Here is a 4,158-nt window from a genome sequence, read left to right as displayed (position 1 = left end):
CTGCAAATATTTATCTAAATACTTTTACACTTTTATAAAGTTTACCATATTTATTTTCATGTGTCAGCACAATACAGTTTTTAATCATTTAACCATCCAAAGATTAGTTAAAAATTTAGAAATGTAGAGTTAAGAAAGTATTTTAGGAAAGTATATTCTTTTTTTTTTTTTTACATTTTTGAAAAAGATGCATAAATTTATTAAAACTTAAGATTTAAAAATTTATTGAAATAAAAAAATAAAATTTAATAAATTTCAATACATTAACTCTAGAAACCAAGAAGAATTTAGAAAGGATTCCTTTAAAAAGATTTACTATTACATTCTTTGTCAGACTGTGACTCAGGGAACTTGTGGTATCATTTTACACCCCAGACACACTGCCTTGATAAATCACTCAGCAGTAGCACATGAAATCATGGATAGATGAGAGACGCATATCCACTCTTATCCAAATGTAGCAAATAGCACCATATTTCGTAGTTAATGGTAAGCAGTTTCTTCTGTAATTCTTTGGAGCAATAAGCCTTTCGACCCCTGTGTCCCCCATTTTAAAAAGAGCCACTTGGGCCTTTGTCCCAATATATTGGGTTGTCAGGAGTTAAAACGCTGGCTGAAACACTGTAGGACTCCTTACATCAGATCAGATCAGTCGCTCAGTCGTGTCCGACTCTTTGCGACCTTACATGAATGCAGATAAAAATGTCTCGGAAGGTGGTTTACTCTGATTTGGTCTTTCACATTTCAAATTTGCTTGGTTGCTCAGAGTTAGGCAGGTAGAAATAAGAATTTTAGAACTCACAATAATTTTATCCAGAAGTAGATTATGATTATTGCTGTCCAGTATGCGAGGAAAAACCAGACCAGCTGTCTTTCCCAAGATGGCTGGAATGACTGGCTGAAAAAGAGACAAAATCCATCCCAGCCGCCGTTAGCCATCAGCCAGGCGCGGTGCCTTTCGCAGAACTGAGCACACAGAAGGGCCACCAGGAGCCGACAGTCCCTGCTAACGCCGTCGTCGTCTCTCTTCTGCCGTCGGGTAGTCTGCGGCGGCCTCTCCAGCAGCGACCCCGCGAAGGTCACGAGTGAGGCCACGCGGCCCCAGCTGGGGCCAGGGTCTTCGTCGAGTAGCCTCTGCGCCATCCTGGCCACCAGCTCGACGCGGTGCCTGCGGCAGCGGCGGTATAGGGGCAAGACATTTCGATTTGCTTCCTGGATACGTGCGGCCACGTGGCGCAGCACGGCAGCCTCAGGCGTGGACGGCGCAGGAGCTGGAGTGCCCGGCTCCCGGGCGCAGAACTCCAGGTAGTCCATCAGCAGCCGGGCGGTGCGCTCCCTAAACGGGTCCACCATGGCTCCGCCTCTAGGAAAGTATATTCTTCTTGCTACTTCTTTTATTAAAATTGTATCATAAGGATTTCTGAGCATTTCAAGCACATGTTGAAAATACCATTTAAGAGTTTGTAAACTTGTGGAAGCAAAGTGAAATAAATTTGGCCAGTGACAAATTAGACAAATATATCCATTTCTAAATGATAATTATAATACTGCAAGTATGTCCTAAAATCTGCTGAAACTGTACTATATATTCATTTATAACTGCTAGGATGATTATTATTCATATGAATAGCTAAAAAGAAGTCATAAGAGGAACTCAAAAAGTATTTAGATGTGGTTATTATCCTGAGGGTTTTTAAACTGTATCAGAAGGTGGTACTAAGGAGGGAAACTCATGGACTGACATACATTTCTTGTGCAAATAAAAGGAATTTTCAGCACCTCTCAAGTTTACTTTTCTTAGTAGGCTCATCCTCCCAGTTTCTTGCCAAAACCAGAGAGTTCATGGTCCCACTAAACCTTGGGATATAGTCCTCAATGTTTCACTATGGTTTGCTTAGCATTGTCTAGGCTTCTGATTTCCTTGAAGGAAAAAAATAGCCATACAAAACACTAGTAAATTAAAACTCCCCAAACAATCTGCTTACTTGTATTGGCTTCAAAACTCTCACAGCAAGTAGCTTTAGAACTGTTTGTTGAATTAATAGAAAACATTTATGTCTTATTTTCCACTTCATAGATCTGCAAAGTTTTAGAAGCAATCATTTTCAGAAACAATCATTTTACCTAATAATATCCTCTCAACACAATCTTTAGGGAGTAAGATATACGATGAAAATTTGGCATACTGTCATGGAGAGGCATACCTTAGAGGTATTGAGAGTTCAGTTTCAAACCACAGCAATGAAGGTAAAGTAGCAATGAAGTGAGTCAGCTGAATTTTTTGGTTTCCCAATTTATATAAAATTTATATCCACATTCTACTGCAACTTATTAAATGTGTGATGCCATTATGTCTAAAAAGAGAATGTACTCTTTAAAGGACTTTATTGCTAAATAACACTAGCCATCATGTAAGCCTTCTGCTTCTGCTGCTAAGTTGCTTCAGTCGTGTCCAACTCTGTGCGACTCCATAGACGGTAGCTCACCAGGCTCCCCCGTCCCTGGGATTCTCCAGGCAAGAACACTGGAGTGGGTTGCCATTTCCTTTTCCAATGCATGAAAGTGAAAAGTGAAAGTGAAGTCGCTCAGTCATGTCTGACTCCCAGCGACCCCATGGACTGCAGCCCACCAGGCTCCTCTGTCCAAGGGACCTTCCAGGCAAGAGTACTGGAGTGGGGTGCCATGTAAGCCTTCCGTGAGTCATAAACCTTTTGCAGGTTGTTGCTGTTGCTTAGTCAGTCAGTTGTGTCTGACTCTTTGCAACACGGTGGATTGCAGCCCACCCGATTCTTCATGGGGATTCTCCAGGCAACAATACTGGAGTGGGTGCCATGCCAGGCCACCTTTCCCCGGAGTCTAAAAACCTGGCCCACAGGTGGAGGGTCTTATTTTGATGTTGTTGACAGCTTACTAACTGGGCTGGTGGTTGCTGAAGGTGAGAGTGGCTGTGGCAATTTTTAAAAATAAGATAATAATGAAGTTGCCACATTGACTGATTCCTCATTTCACTAACAGTTTCTTTGTAGCATGTGACACTGTTTAATGCTGTTTTACCCACAGAGTTTCCAAATTGGAGCCAATTCTCTCAAACCCTGCCATTGCTTTATTAACTAAATTTATGTGATCTCTAAATCCTTTGTTGTCATTTCAAAAATATTCACAGCATCTTCACCAGGAGTAGATTCCATCTTAAAAAAATGCTTTCCCCATCCTGGCGGATTCATGCTGATATATGGCAAAAACCAATGCAATATTGTAAAGTTAAAAAAAAAAAAAAAACACATTATTTGACCATCCATATCTAAAATTCTAACATAAATTGGTATTCTGATTTATTCCCATGGTTTAAATTTCAGTACTAACCCTACATTTCAGATTGACAAATAGTACAGATAAATATTTTTTGAATTAAAAAAAAAATGTATTCAAATGTCAAAAGAAAATCTTAGATAGAGAACTTGAATTAATTATTTCAAACTGTCTTAAAAATTGGGCATATGTAGTTACACTATGTTATATAAAAAACAGACTAAGTTTGGGTGAAATTTAAAAAATTTTTAAATATCTTTATAATATATTTCATAAATAACATAAGAAACTAAAACAGTCTGTTGCAATAAAAAAATAGACAGCACTTTAATAGTGAAAGTAAATTTTGAATCTCAATTAGAAAATATTTTGATACATTTAAAATTATAATTTTGAAGATTTAAAGCAATTAAAATAGCAAATTTCCATACTTTAAACAATAATTTTCTTTTAAAATCTCTTATTTGACATTGTAGCAGGTATTATTCTTTTGTTCATTCAATAGTTATTTCAGTGACTAATAATAGAGTCTCTCATGTTTCAGGTAGTATTCTGGGGTCTGGAAAAAAAGGAGTGGGGATAAAATATCTCCTTAAGGTCTGGAACCTATATTTTTGTGATTCACTTAGATCAGTGACTCTTTAACATATTTATTTATCTGTATATATGTGCAAAAGACAGTATAAGTAATTTCCAAATAGTGATAAAATCTTGACCTTTTATGAATGAAGTGTTATTATGGTTTTATTCTCTCGTTTATATGCTCTATAATACTTTGCTTTCTACATATCTATTGGGTTGGTTAAAAAGTTCATTCAGGTTTTTCTGTAACATCTTCTGGAAAATCCA

The 4,158-nt window shown here is 37.7% G+C and overlaps 1 pseudogene; it reads right to left on the bottom strand.

Annotated features, from left to right (window-relative positions):
* Positions 1 to 798: 798 nt before the first annotated feature.
* LOC783956 (bcl-2-like protein 10 pseudogene) lies at positions 799 to 1,353 on the bottom strand (annotated as a pseudogene).
* Positions 1,354 to 4,158: the final 2,805 nt, after the last annotated feature.

Source organism: Bos taurus, chromosome 17 (genome assembly GCF_002263795.3).
Source record: "Bos taurus isolate L1 Dominette 01449 registration number 42190680 breed Hereford chromosome 17, ARS-UCD2.0, whole genome shotgun sequence".
In the NCBI taxonomy this organism is placed as follows: Eukaryota; Metazoa; Chordata; class Mammalia; order Artiodactyla; family Bovidae; genus Bos; species Bos taurus.
This window is presented reverse-complemented; position numbering and strand designations above follow the sequence as displayed.